Source organism: Rattus norvegicus, chromosome X (assembly GCF_036323735.1).
Source record: "Rattus norvegicus strain BN/NHsdMcwi chromosome X, GRCr8, whole genome shotgun sequence".
NCBI lineage: Eukaryota > Metazoa > Chordata > Mammalia > Rodentia > Muridae > Rattus > Rattus norvegicus.
In genome coordinates this window covers 108,798,934-108,814,305 of record NC_086039.1, presented here as the reverse complement: position 1 = coordinate 108,814,305, position 15,372 = coordinate 108,798,934, and the positions used below count along the sequence as shown (strand labels likewise).

The 15,372-nt window shown below is 45.2% G+C and overlaps 1 protein-coding gene across 4 annotated transcripts in view; it reads right to left on the bottom strand.

The window, feature by feature from the left end:
* Frmpd3 (FERM and PDZ domain containing 3) overlaps positions 1–15,372 on the bottom strand; it is a 149,883-nt gene that overhangs the window by 88,088 nt on the left and 46,423 nt on the right. The window contains exon 1 of one of the 4 annotated variants that reach the window (XM_039100595.2): positions 1,258–7,552. The exons of the other annotated variants lie outside the window; for them this stretch is intronic. The gene's annotated coding sequence lies outside the window, so the exon portion shown is untranslated. Of the gene's footprint in view, positions 1–1,257; positions 7,553–15,372 lie in introns of those variants that run through there. 4 annotated transcript variants of the gene reach the window in all.

The window sequence follows — 15,372 nt, the reverse complement described above, 5'->3', positions numbered from 1 at the left end:
GCCCATTAAAGCCAGCTTGTTACCAATATTTCCAATAGTTACCAGTGGGGATATGTATGAAGAAAGACTGGGTTGAATTCCTAGCTCCACCCCTCACTAGTTGTTGGAGCATAGTCTTGACCTGCCTTTCTATGCCTCGATTTCTTCGTTTGTCAAACATAAATATTAGTATTTACCCTACAGGATTTTTGTGAGGAATGAATAAAATACTACATGTAAAGTACTTAGAACTGTGCCAAGCAAATGACAGCCAGTGTTGTTTTTATTGCATATGACTTGTTAGTACTGCGAGGTAAGATTAACCAACACAGCTGAGGATGGAAAAACAGAGGGGAGATACGGGTCTTGTTATGTCAGACCTAACACCATCTGAATTTTACACAGACCAGAGAAAATAATCACCAGAATGTTCCTGCCAGTCTCCCTTGCTAATGGATGATATTTCTGTAAATAATGCACCACCAGGTGGGTACAGTGGTCATGTTTCTCAGCCTGGCTGTGGCTCAGAGAACACTAAGGTCTCAACTGCCCCCTCCTCACAATGCAACAGCACGTCAGCATCCCCTGTGCACCTCCCCCACCGTCAAAGAGCACAACCTAGCCACTATGCCCCGGGAACGGAGGAGGGAGGCTAGAAGCCCAGATCTTTTCCCACTGGACTCAGTTGCCCGCAGGGGACCAAAGCTCTCACCTGGAAGGGATCCTGGAGGATCTGGCTGCTGGCTGGGGGCTTTGGTTCCAACCCCTAGAAGCGCTGCCCTCCCTCCCCTCCAGCCTTCTGCTCTCCTCGCCTTTCTACGACGTCTTCGCTCCCCGCCCCCCACCCTCAGCAGGAAAACTTCCCGCTCCTGCAGCCACTTTGCCATCCTTAACCAAACCTCTGCCCCGCGTGCATCTTCCTTGCCATTTCCTCGTCCGTGGCACCGCGAACCGACCCGAGGACCGCTTGGCAACTAAAAGGAATTCTTGGGGGCTCGAGGTGGAGGATGGAGAAGAATGTCACCCCCCCCACCAAGCGCGAACTCTGTAATCCTCTGTCCCCCCCACCCCTCCCTGCCCTGTCCCCCTCCGTCCCTGTAAAAAGCGAGGAAGGGGCACTCACCCAGAAGGGGCATGTGCTAGAGCCGCCCCCAAGTCACTCTGAGACGCCAGTGAGGACCCTAGCAATTTCTGCGGACTTCACAACCCTACGCAGGGCCAGCTATATGACCCTTTCCCAAGCCAGCCCTAGCCTGGCTGCTGGGGCACAGTACTTACTGTCGGGGACCCTTTCCAGGCCGGGTCTGCGTGGTTGCTGAGCCGGGAACCCTCCCGCCGCCTCTCCCGCGCACTGCCCCTGCCTGTGCCCAGCGCAGACACTGGCGGCAGCGGCGTCTGTAGGAAGAGAAAGATCACGCCTGCCTTAGAAACCCAGCCCCTGCTGTGACCAGAATCTTAAAGAACGAGGCGACTGGCTCGGCCCCAGAGCTGAGGCTGAGGTGATGGACTAAGCAGAGAGCTGAGAAACAGCCCCTCTTTTGCACCTGGATTCTGGACCTCGTGAGCAGTGTGGTGTCCCTGGGGGACCCCTCCCTCTGGGAACAGAGGAGAATGGATAATCCAGCTGCCGCTTGGCTGAGCACTTGCTAAGAGCCGGACACTGTGCTTTGCATGCGTTTTCTCATCCAGCGCCCTTTCCATTGTACAGAAAACAAAACCAAGGCTCTGGGAAAGCCACACAAATCCCCCTGGAGATGCAGGAGAGAACTGGTGGGCTCAAGAAAGAAACCATGAGGAACTTAAATTGGGGGGTACCCGGCACAGATGCTGCTTGTATTACTGCAAAGTGGCATCTGAAAACCAGCGTCTCTATCTCTCCTTTCCCCATTTTTCTAACTGGACTTAAAAAATTGCAACTCCAGACATTCTTCTTTAGCAGAGACAGCTCATTTCTTAATATTTGATAGGTACCTACTATGTGCTAGGCTCCAGGGGAAATAGAAAAGGGAGGAGGAGGATGTTTGGATTCAGTTTGTCCTCTCTGAGACAAGTTCAGAGTCTCTGAAGCCTGGGTTGTTATGCTTGGAGTTCTTCAAGGGGAGGGGAATGCTCAGGTCCTAAATGAGAGAGCAGTGTTCTCAAGTAACTCTCAACAGCAAAACTTCAGAGAGTCACTGGTGGGGGACCAGAGAAAAGCTTGTAGAGACAACTTGAGGAGGATCTTCTGGTAGTGGGGCTGATGCTGACTCCTCTCTGCTAATGCTTTAAAGACCCATGGGATCAATTCCTCTGAAGGATGAGTGGAAGGCAGCTTTGTTAGGAAATCAAGTCCCATTGGCTTCTCTGTGGCTGTCACCCTAGCCTTTCTTTGGCATTGACATCTGTGAATTGGGAAAGATCTCATAGTCCTTCCTTCCTGGCCAAAATGATCAAATAGCATAGCACTCGTGTCCTATTTTAATTACTTAAAAAGATCAGAAGAGCTATGTGTGGTTGGCCTTATCTATAATCTCTGACATCTGCGAAGCTGAGTACAGAAGATCACTTGAGCCCAGGAATTCAAGAGCAGCCTGGGCGACATGGTGAGGCCATTTTTCAAAACAACAACAATTAAAAGCATCATTGTAGAGCTTGTTTCTTCCTTCCTTGCAGCAAATGTTTATTAGCATCTATGTGTGTTGGGTACTGTGGTAGGAGTACATACTTCCACAGTCCTGTAGGAGAGTCTGTCTTGCAAAGCAGAAAGATCACAAGACTGGAAGTTAGAAAACGTTTAAAGCCCTGTTCTTTGACTAAACGGCTATGTGACCCTGAATGAGTCATGTGTCCTTTGGTACTTCAGTTTTCTTGTTGGTCAAACAGGGATGATAACGCCTTCCAGTCCTACTTTCTGGGGGTGTTTGTGATGCTGGAGGGAGGTAATGGATGTGAGGAGCTTTGACAAGTATAAAGTCACTAGACAAATGTCAGGGATTAGTCTGTCTCCGAGGTGGGAGGGGGCTACTGGGAGGTAAAGCAGAAAAGAAATCCTGGCTGACTCTCCTAGATTGATTGCACTTAATTTCATCTTGCCAGAACTACTGAGCCTGCACCTAAGCAGGCCCTGCTCTGTGAAATAGCATTCTCCCTCAGTGGTGCCTATGACACACTGGTTAGTGATGGCTTAGCATTAAGCTGAAGAGATTGTTTCAAGGACTTGAATGGAACAAGCAGAACTGTCTGGGCTCTGGGTCTCTAAAGCAGCCTCCTCCTCTCGAGAGATTATCCAATCCCAGTATTGCAGGTGTCTGGGTCAAAACCTCTTGGGGCCCCCATGACACTTCCCTTCAGAAAACACAGATCCTCAAACAGCAGAGTGTGGTCAAGAGGGGAAAGGCTTCCTTGTGCTGATAGCTGGGGTTCTACCCAAGTTGCTGAGATGGGCAGCAGAACTAGTAGAAACCTCGGGAGAGTCTTTGGCTTGTTTAGGCATCCCACGGACCACCCCAACTATCTTTACAATCTACAACACAGTTGTCTCTTGGTATCCACAGAGAAGGTTTCAGGATCCCAGGCAGATACCAAAATATAAGGATGCTCCTCCCCCTTATTTAAAACAGCCAGTGTGTGCTTATATTCTATGCAATTCTCTTGTATACTTTAAATTATCTCTAGATTATTTAAAAAATCTAATACAATGTAAAAGTTATGTAAGTACTTGTCAGACCACATTGGTTAGTGACTAATGACAAGGAATAAAATTCAACACAAACACAATTCTCCTCAGAATTTCTTTTTTTGGAAAAGAAGCGAGATAATTATATTCCACAGAATATTTTGATTTACAGCTGGTTAAATCTGAGAACATAGAACCCAAGGGTACAAGAGAATGACTGTAGTATGCTTGCTATGTAACTGTATCTTCAAGACAGTTTTCCAAAGTTCCAGAGCACTTACCTTTACCCTCAGCTACCCGAGGGAAACACTCTAAGGAAACACAGGCTCCTGATGGGCAGTTTCTAGACAAATCTCATAGCTTTCCCCCTTCCAGGATCACTTTCAGTCAGATCGTTTTGTTGTCAAGAGTGGCTCTAAGAGCGTCAGAGCTGATAGAGACTAAGGAAAGTCTGAGGGACCTAGGAAGCAGAGCTAAGCTCCGAGCTGCCATGAACAGCTCTAGAAGAACCAGAAAGAAAGCCAAAGGGAGGAAGAGAAGCACTTTGGCCTTGGGCCAGGGCACCTGCAGCAAGTAGGTCCCTAGAGAAGACACAGAAAAGACACATCCCACACCCAGCCTTGCTTGCCAGCCATAGAGCCCATCCCTCTTGTGGCTGGGGCTCTTCTTGATGTCCTCAGAGATTCCCTTGTCACATCCATCTCACCCAGACTGCTTCTCTTAATAAAGTGCCCTGCCGCCACTCCAGACAGCCTGATGTTATCCTTCACTCTCACATCCTCCCTAGCATGGACCACCCAGCAGACATTCCGGCTTCCTGGGTCATAGTATAGTTTTCTGGCTGAAAAGCTTCTTGAGTGTCCACGCTTGTGACTTGATGGTAGCTTTGGGTACATTCATAATCATATCCTCTTTCTTTGTCCCACAGGGGTGGTCTAATCCTGATTCAGATCCTTGCCCTGAGTTTTTCTCCTTCTCTGCCTGGTCTATATCATGTCCTCTAGACCAGCTGCTGCTGCTCTCTTCAAACATAAAGCTTGGCTCTAATTTACAATGCCGGTTGGTCTCTTGGTTGTCAATAGACCTCCCCGACTCCCTTGTTTATACCTACCCCTAAAGGGCAGAAAGCCCAAAGCTCCAAAGGAATGAATCATGATGGTAAAATTTCAGGCACAGTGACAGGCATTTGTGGAGACACATTTGATCACATGATGTTTACCTATGTGTAAGACTGGCCCTCAAGATATTCTGGCATTTTTCTCTCAAATATAATGAAGACTTGGGATAATAGCAAATAAGGAAAGAGAAAACACCCTGGACTGAGAGCAGGGACAGATTGCTGTTCACTTCAGCTCCTGCAGTTATTAAACCTATGTGGCCTCATGCCTTCCCAGCCTCAATTTCCCCACACATCGAATGAGAATGCTGTATTCACTGATTCTGTGGTTCCTTCTTGTTAGATCAACAGACTTTAAAGTCTCTGAGACTGGAACTGCTGTTCTTCAAAGGTTAGGTTCTGATAACAGGGCACAGGTATATTAGCATTATGTGTGCAGAAGAGTTAGACAAAGAGTTAGCACTCTGGACATGGACCTGATACTGCTACTCAACAGTATATGCAGTATCTAATGCACCCTTTGCTATGGGAGCAAAGTGAGAAAACAGGACTCCTATGGTTTCCAGAGGTAGCTATCTGCTTGAGTATCCCCTAGACCAGTGAGTGGTTCTTAACTTTCCTAATGCTATGACCCTTTAATAGAGTTCCTCATGTTGTGGTGACCTCAACCATAAAATTATTTTCATTGCTACTGCCTAACTGTAATTTTCTACTGTTACAAATCCCAATGTTAATATCTGTGTGTGTTTCTGATGGTCTTAGGCTACCCCTGTGAAAGGGTTTATTTGATTCTCAAAGGGGTCTGGAACCACATGTTGAGAACCATTGTCCTGAGCCCTCAAGACTGGTTCCACTGATGGTGGATCAGCTGAATTTCTCCAGAAAAAACAAATAACACCATCTGGCCTATTAAGATCTTACATTTCTTACTTAGGGACTGGTGAACAACTGCTCCCCCCAGGGCCTCTGAGGGCCTCATTTCTTTCCTGCCACTGCAGATTGGCTTCTGACCCAACGTCACATTCAGATTCTTGGAGCTGCTCTCTTGGATGGGTCAGTGCCCTCTGAAATGGAGGCCATGCAAGAAGTTTGTTTTAACGTTGCCATGATCTAGGATTCCACTCTACTTCACTGGACCTCACTTTCCAATTTTCTTCCTTCTGAAGATGGGTTTGGGGCTTCTGTGAACTGAGGGATGCTTGATTGCCTCTGAGTCCAGTGGACTCTGATTGTTTTACACAATGGTGAGAAAGGATATGTATGTGGTGGGAGGAGGGAACTGGTTATGTAGTTTGCAGCTCCTGCCTTGGTGACCCTCTGCTTGGTGACCTGAGTCCAGTTGCTAGAGGATGAGGTCAACCATGTTGACATTGGAAGGATATGACTTCCTTGCTACCCTGCTGCCTTCCCCAGGCCAGATGTTCCCATTTCTCTCCAGCTCCAGGCACGTATCTTTCCCTCCTGTCTTTTTCTCATTTCCTCCTATCCTTCCCTCCTTGGTAGCTGACACCTTTCCCTCTGCTTCCAGCCAGATAAGCTCCATGGCACTGGAAATCCCCCTCACTGGGCCCCTCTCCTTCCTCCCTCTGAGATCCTATTTCCTTCTCCTTGTCAAGGCCTAGCAGCTCCAATAGGTGCTTTGCCCCCGTTGTGTGAATGTTCTGTTCTCCCTGGGCCCAGTATTAATTTGCTCTCATTTGCGAGCTGCATTGTTAACGTGCATGGCCTTTTCTCCATGTGTAATGCTGCTCCCTGCTGCCTCTGTTGCCTCCCCACCCACACCCTTCTTAACCTTGTAATCGCAGGCCCTCTCTTGTGGAGAGGGGGCTGGGCTTTTGTAAAACAAACTCTTATACACGATGCAGTGGGTGAGTCACTGCATCCTCACAAACACCAGAGGAAACCATTCCTGTAGGATGGTGAGGAAGCCAAAGCTCAGAGAGGTAAGAAAGCTTCTGTGTGTGTGTGTGTGTGTGTGTGTGTGTGTGTGTGTGTGTGTGTGTGTACAAGAAACCATGATGTACAATGGCCAAGAGGGGCTAGAAACACAGCTCCCACACATTACTTTCTGAGGGCCAGATAGAGTTCTCAGAAAAGTACATACTCAGTTACAAATTTAGATTATGATTGTGTGCAGTGGGGTCACAGAATCTCTGTGGGACAGGCCCCTATGTGGATAGTTTTGAAAACCTCCTTCAGGCAATTCCTATGTGCAGCCAGGGTGAGAGCCAAGGCCTGAAATGAGGAAGTTGGGAGGAAAAGAATAGAGGAGAGAAAGGAGAGGAGAAATGAAAGGGAGACAGGGGCAGGAGTCAGGGGGCAGGGGGCAGGGGAAAATAGTGAACAGAAGAAAAAGAAAGAGAAGAGATTGGTTTAGCAGCCAACAGCTTTCTCAAAAACCTTGGGCATCTCTAGTAAGAAGTGAGGGTAGAGTGGGTAAAAATTATGGCCACAGTCTCCCCCCTGCATTCTTCCTAAAACCATTCTTCAGGCCTATTTAGTCCATCCTCAGCCTTGGCCTGACTTTGTACATCATGGCACAAAGAGTAAAGGAACCCCTCTCCGTGCATGTGCTATCCAGGTGTCTAAGCGTGTTTAGCATCTTTTGTCTGCAAGCTAAATTGCCTGGGTTACAACCTATGGGTATCAGGAGCTGAAGGGTCAAGTCTTCCCTGTTCGTCAATTAGAACAGCTGATCTTCATATTATAGATTGAAAATCCTAGGAATAATAATCATCTAAATAGTTACAATGCATTAATCACTTATATGTGACAGGTATCCCAGTGACATGACCTCAGCATGTTCTCATAATTATCTTCGAAAGCAGGTAGTGCTTTTATACCTATTTTACATATTGGCGAAATGAGACACCAGTTACTTTATTTAAAGGTCACTCAGCTAGGCAAGCAGGGGTACTTTGTTAAGCTTACTCCATGTTTTCAATCACTTTTAAATTATTTATTGAAAAAATGTACATACAATATATTTTGATCATATTGTCCCCTCCCCCAACTCTTCCCAGATCCTCCTTACCTCCCTAACCATCTAACTTTACATTCTTTCCCCCTTTCTCTTCACTCCCTTCCTCCCATAAAACCACCACAGCAAACAAGGTCAGAACAAACAATATGTGTGGACTTGTCTGTTTGTATAAAATATGTGTGTATTGTTCACAGAGGCCAAGGAAGGTGTTGTATTCCCTCGATCTGGAGTTACAGATAGTTGTGAGTCAGCCACTGCCAGTGCTGGGAATTGAACCCAGGTCCTAGGCAAGAGCAGCATGTGCTCTTAATCTCTGCTCCATCTCTCCATTCCCTTGATGATATTCATTCTCCCCAATGAATTAATAAATCAACGTTATTTAAAAATTTAGAAACCCTCAGATCGCGCAAGAGGATCCAGATTTTTGGCTTCTCTTAAACATATGTAGCAGACATAGCAGATGTGCAGCTTGGCCTTCATGAGGGATCCAAACAACTGGAGCGGGGGCTATTCCAAAAGCTGTTGCCTGCACATGGGATATGTTCTACTAGCTGGGCTGCCTTGTCTGACCTTCGTGGGAGAGGAAGCAGAGACTTGAAGTGCCAGGGTTGAGGGGATACCTAGGGAGACCAAACCCACTCAGAGGAGAAGGGGAGGGGAGAGGGGGGAAAGGATTGTGGAGGGGACAGAATGGGAACAGTGAGTGGGATGTAAAGTGAATAAGAAAAGAATATTTTAATTAAAAAATCCAACTGGTAACCCGGTGTTTTAAGGATCCAGCAAATAACAATTTGATAGAACTAAGTGGTAGTGTCCCATTTGGATGAGAGGCTCTCTGGGTCACCCCAGTACCCAACATGCCTTCTGTAGCCTCATTATAGGGCCAAATGTCAGTTTCCATTTAATATTTCACCTAGACTCCTGGCTTGTTTTATTAAAAGAACAATACAAAAAGGGAAAGTGAACATTTCTTGGCCATTGCATCGGGTATTCTCCTAATGAGTCCACTGACTCAGATTTGGCCCTGTGGGCATCTGAGCTTATAATCCCATCTCTCCCCTCGGCTATTTCTTAACACAGTGAGAAGATGAGCTGAGTGTCCTTGTCACATACTGGTCCAGAATTTCTGTGATGGAGGCAACACCCTTGTAGGCACATGGTGTTACAGACAACCTCTGGCCCATGGAACCAGGAAGAAAATCGAGTCTCCAGAGCCTCAGCAATGGAAGACAGTTGGTTCTACCTTCTAAGACTGACTGACTAGGTCAGCTTCCTGTTCATCATCTGTGAAATGGGTAGAGCAGGAGTAACATTACCTATTATTCTTATTTTGTTACTAAATTCTGTCGCTAACGTAGACACTCCATGGGATTATTATGAAGAGTGTATGTATACTCACAAAGGTGCCTGGCTCCAAGGAAATGCTTAATAAATGCTAGCTAATTTTTAGTCCCTTTATTCTTCATATTTGTTTCCTTTGTTGCTGCCACCGAGCTGCTTTTGTCCCCTCTCTCTTCTCTATGGTTTCTATTGTACTGAGGACAGATCTCAGGGACTCATGCATACCCAACCTACACTCCTGCCTTTAACACATGGTTTTGTTTGAATAAAGTCATTTGTAGATAATGGTGTCGTGTATCCAATGACTCTGTGTTGGGTCAGTGTTATCGAAGCAGGACAATGTTACAGATGCTTCTTTCTGGGACAATCTTCTTTCAGGGCCACTTGTGGAAATTTGGGGTGATGTTTATAAGAAGAATGGCATTTTCTGCTTTAGGAGGAAGGCAGTATTACAGTGGGGATCATACTAAGTTTTTAACCCTCTCATACTTATACTCCCTTTGCTATTTCTTCTCTCAGAGTGTTCACTGCCTGGCAATGTCCAACTTCACCCCTTGGACTTAACTGAAGTCACCTTGCCTGTGGAAGCCTCTGAAACCCGTCTTCCCTTAGGCAGAATTAACTTAAAACTCTAGCCTCCATTAGAATGTGTGTCCATGGAGGGTAGGGTAAGACCTTTGGTGTGTGTGTGTGTGTGTGTGTGTGTGTGTGTGTGTGTGTGTGTGTGTAAAGTTTTTAGACAGGGTTTCCCTATATAGACCTGACTGGCCTGTAGTTCAACATGTACCCAAGGCCGGCCTGTAACTCACCATCCTCCTTCCTCACCCTCACTATTGCTGGAATTGCAGGCATGAACCACTATCCTGCTCAGTTAAAACTTTATTTTTTAAATTTAAACTTACTTATTTTATGTTATGGGTATGAATGTTTTCCCTGCATGTGTCTGTACATCATTTCTTTTTGCCCTGTGCTCTTGGAAGCCAAAAGAGGGTGCTGGGTTCCTTGGAACAGCATGATAGGTAGCTGTGAATCACCATGTGGGGGGATGGGAATTGAATGGGGGTCCTCTGGAAGAGCAGCCAGTTCTCTTAACTGCTAACTCATCTTGCTAGCCCTAGTAAATGACGTTTGAATGAATGGGCAGGGGAGATTGTGGTGAAGAAAACTGCTGAAAAAGATGCCTTAGTAGTCACACTTTCTGGGTCTTAGTAGCCCTGTTAACTGTCTCTGTGAGCACTCCATGTTCTTCCATCTAACGTAAGTTCTCTGTTCTAAGGTTTCTTTGTAGGGTCAGTAAGCAAAACCATTTTGGAGCCTTTCCAAATGTTTAGCATGTCCTTTTTCCTTTGGGTAGACACCACTGTGATGACAACACCTGCTTCTCCCACCTAGCTTTTTAGAGTGTTCTCTGAAGTATTAGGAGTTTGCTGAAGACTCCCCCCCCAAACCCACCCAATCATCAAAGAATGGGCATTTCATATTCCCATCCTCTTTAAAGTCTCCTCCTAGGTTTTTCTTCTCAGAAACATATTTGAATCTCCCAAGCTTCTACCCAAAGATTTGTCACCCTGAGAGGTCACCTACTGACACCTTCAGTACACTTCTGAGTGGAGTTCTAATACCCTTTCAGTCACACCCTACAGCTTGTCCTCAAAATCAGGAGAGAATTTTCTTTAAATGGTTGTAGGCACTGGTCTCTTGTGGAGAATAGGCTCACACAGTTTGGGTCACCAGTCATAATGTAGGATAGCCATGCTCAAGAGTTGTCCCATCCTCCAGGGTGGTCTGGTCACCATCACCAATCACAATGCAATTTTCCTATCGTTTTTCTTCCAGACACAGTCTATGAGCACACAGAACCAACTTGAGAGCCATTAAGTCAAAAGTACATTTTCCCCAAAAGCCAGATAATTTGGAGGCATTAGTAGATACCTTGGTGCTTCTGTTTCAGGAGGAACTAATGTCCTATAAGGTGGCTGGCACTAGGCCAAGAAGTATTCTGTGCAGGAGCTCTATAAGTTGAAGAACATGCATTCTAGGACCCAGGGTGTGCTTGAAGATCCAAGATTGGGAGACATCAGGAAAACCCAGGAAGTAAGTTTCCTAGGTACCTATCCTAGTACTGTGTGTATGCATGGTTGCATGCCCACACACAAGTGTGCATGCTCACATACCGAAACACAGGCAGGGCCACAAGTTGGCAGGAAAACACCACCTACACTCTTGCTATAAGACCCACATGTGATTTGCCAACAAATTGCAAATTAACCTCCTAGTGAACAGATTAATGGTATTCATGGTAATTTACGCTCCAAGTTTCATAGCAACAGACTTTGAACATTCTGGTTGCATAAGAATTCAAGGGTTTTTAAGTTCCTGGAGACATTGTAGTAATTAACCTGATAAGCCTATGCAAATTAGCCCCAATTTGACACTGTCATTTCTTCAGTATCCAAAGTATTGGCTCAGAAGGTTGACGATTGCTGCTCCAGATCCTTGGCTTGAGGTGCTAAGCTGACAGATGCCAGTCTGCATTTGTAGATGCAAATGAGGCCACAGAGCAGAACTCCCTATCAGACCAAGGAAAGGACCAGACAATTACAAATGGTCTACTGCATGACAAGGAGAATGGAATTGATGTTTTGGGAAAAATGATGATGGGTCCCCAGTGAATCTGGACAAGACTGACAGGGATATCTTTAAGGTCCTTGGTTTGGGACACAAATTCCTGATGTGTTCAGGAGTTTGGACTGAAGGTCAAGAAGAAGTAGCCTTTTTGTGGCATATTGCCATGTGCTACTGAAGGTGTTTTTTTCCCTCAGAAAGATCAGTTTCCTAAAATAAACCCAGAAGCTGGGATTCCCAGTTTCTTCCCTAGGAAGGTGAGGTTTAATTGGCTCTGTTGCCCATTCTGAGGGAAAAAAAATCACAGAATATGCTCAACTCCCTCATCAAATTAATCAGCCTAGAGCACAGCTTGTGAGCTATCTCTGTGGGTGAACTAGTTCCTATCCAATAATATGTAGCTTCAGGGGGTGGCCACTTTTCCATACCCCCATGGGTCTCCATCCTTGACCTCCTTGTTGGATCTCTTGAACCTTCAAGACTCGCCGGGTTCCTTGATTAATCTATCCTATGATTTGAGCTCTTCAGGGCAGAGCAATGACAGACAGAGGAGAAAGCATCACTACCTGTTGACTACCAACTGCAGCTGTGTAGCTTAGCAGTCCAGGACTTTTTCAAAAGCTTTCTTGAGTTTTCATTTGGGGTAGGAGGTGAGCAGAGATATGTTGAAGAGAAACTGTTCAGGTCACTCATAAACAACCTTCTAGCAATGGGCTACTGCCTGGCACTAAGGCTTCTTTCTACAGTGCAATGCCAGATAAGGTGAAAATCAACGCAACCTCACTACAGTTGAAGAGCTAACACTCCAGGGTGATAACTTACAGCAAGGGCCTTCAGTGATAACTATCTGTGACTGTCTTCCTCGACAACTGTTAGCTAAGTCTATATTTGAAAGCACTGGAAGGCCTCTTTGTAGCTTTTGGCTTCCTCTCTAAATGTGTACATCTAGCTAGCCTGAAATGATGCCTATCACCACCCTTGCTCTGATATCTCTCCATAGTCTCACTATGTTTAGGTCCTCTAGCTAGACAAGGCTTAACCCACTCTTAAAAATGTTTTATAATGTGGCAGTGCTGGTGGGTTACTATATAGTCCTAGTTGACCTGGAATTCACTGTGTAGCCCAGGCTGGCCTAGAACTAGCAATTTTCCTAATTCAGCCTCTCAGGTGCTAGGAAGGTGCTACAAGAGGGATGCAAATTTAAATATATGGAGTTTTCAAATAATAACCAATAATAGTGATGATGATGATGGCAATGATGATGGCGAAGACAATTTTCAATTGGGAAGCATTTACTACATGCCAGTCACTTTATAGGAGCTGTCCATGCAGTGTTTCATTAAAATTTCATAACACATCTATGAACTTGAGTCTCTTCCTAGCGTCCTTCTAAAGATAAGGACATACATTGAGGCAAAGGTTTAATTAACTTCCTCAAGATCACACAGATAATAAGAGACAATACCACAAGTCAAACTCTGGCCAGGAGATGCCAGACACTTAGGCATTTATCCTGAGACATAGCACCAAATTACATATCAGTGTTTCCCAAGCATTAGGCCAGTGCCAGAATGATTAACAAAATCTATTATTTATTTTAAGACATGTCTCAGCGTGGTAGCTCATACCTGTAATCTCAGCTTTCAGGTGGCTGAGGCAGAAGGACTGCCAATTTGAAGTCAGATTGTACTACACAATTAGACTGTTTAAAAATGTATACGGCCACAAATTTAGATTAATTCATCATCACTACTCATTTCTCAATCAGTAGATGGTAAGAAGAAAGCGGCTGTGAAGAGGAAGTAGAATATTTGCCTTGGCTTTTGTCATTTTGTATGTAAAATCCTCTTCCTCTGTGTTTTCTCACCTGTGAAGCTGCACGTCTCCTATCTGATCACCTGCTAGTTTATCTCCAAGGCCATGGCTGACTCTGTAGATATGACACAGGCAGGGAACGGTGTCAAAAGCTGACTTCATATTCAATCACTCATCATACAAATATTTATTGAGATTCTACAGCATACCAGAGGTAGTGCTAGACCCTCAGGATACTACAGTGAATAAAAGAGATTCTTTAAAAAACCCTGCCCTTGGGGTTGGGGATTTAGCTCAGTAGTAGAGCGCTTGCCTAGCGAGCGCAAGGTCCTGGGTTCGGTCCCCAGCTCCAAAAAAAAAAAAAAAAAGACAAAAAAAACCCCAACAACAACAACAACAACAACAACAAAAACAAAACAAAAAAACCCTGCCCTTGTATACCTTGCATTGTAGTGAAGACACAGACAATAAACACATTTGTAGGTAAAATTCTGTGCTAGCTTAGAAAGTCAGTCTTTGTGGGACAGGGGATACAAAGCAAGAGAAAAGAGAACAGGTTCAGGAACGGACTGTTGCTATTTAAATAAGGTGGTCAGAAAAGATACCACTGAGAAGGTAACAACTGAAAAGTGTTGAAGGAAGAGGGGGAGTGGGTGCTGTAAACATAAGGAGCAGCATGTGTAAAGGATCAGGTGGAGCATGTCTAGTGGAAGCAAGCACCGTGAAGACAGGCATTGCTGGATGACGGGGTATAGAGGTAGATTTAAGGAATTAACTCTGTTGGTAATTCTTCAAGTGGGCTACACAGGTTACTGTAGTCTCAATTGCCTTTAGGGCTATTTCCTAGGTTAGCTGATGAGGCAAACCTAAGTCTCCAGTAATCTCCAAGGTTCCCGTCCCTCCTTTTAGACTCCAGTGATTTTTGGGATCTTCCAGCCCAAGGATTAAAGCGTATACAACTTGAGACGTCTACAAATTGGGGCTTGCTCCCAGGTTCTGCCTCTTACTTACATGCTGTACAGCTTTCTACTTCTCTGAACCTTGGCTTTTTTTATCTGTGCATAGAGATGATAAGACATTCTGAGGATTGGATGATAACATAAAGTGATAATGTAGAAAAAAATGTGCCAACAACAGTGTCAAGTATGCAGAAAGTGCTCAGTAGAGAGCGGTTACTAGTATTTATTCATACCTAGGAATGGATGACAGATTTCGATCAGTGTGACCTTGGTTACTTGAAAGCTGTGGATTTCTAGCAGAGGAAAAATTCTTTTTTTTTTTTTTTTTTTTTTTTGGAGCTGGGGACCGAACCCAGGGCCTTGCGCTTGCCACTCTACCACTGAGCTAAATCCCCAACCCAGAGGAAAAATTCTTAATCCATCTGTAATGGTTTGTATATACGCATCCCAGGGAGTGGCACTATTAGGAGGTGTGGCCCTGTTGGAGTAGGTGTTTCACTGTGGGTGTGAGCTTTAAGACCCTCCTCCTAGCTGCCTGGAAGTCAGTATTCTGCTAGCAGCCTTCAGATGAAGATGTAGAACTCTCAGGTCCTCCTGCACCATGCCTGCCTGGATGCTGCCATGTTCCTGCTTGATGATACTGGACTGAACCTCTCTCTAAACCTATAAGTCAGTCCCAATTAAATGTTGTTTTTATAAGAAGAGTTCTGGGTCATGGTATCTGTGCACATAAACAAAACCTGAACTAAAACAGAAGTTGGTACCAGGGACTGCGGTATTGCTGTGATAAGCCTGACCATGCTTTTCTTTGGAAGAATATGGATTTGGGGACTTTGGATTTGGAATGTTTTAATAGGGCTTAATAGGCTACCCTAGTAGGAATATGGAAGACTTTGTT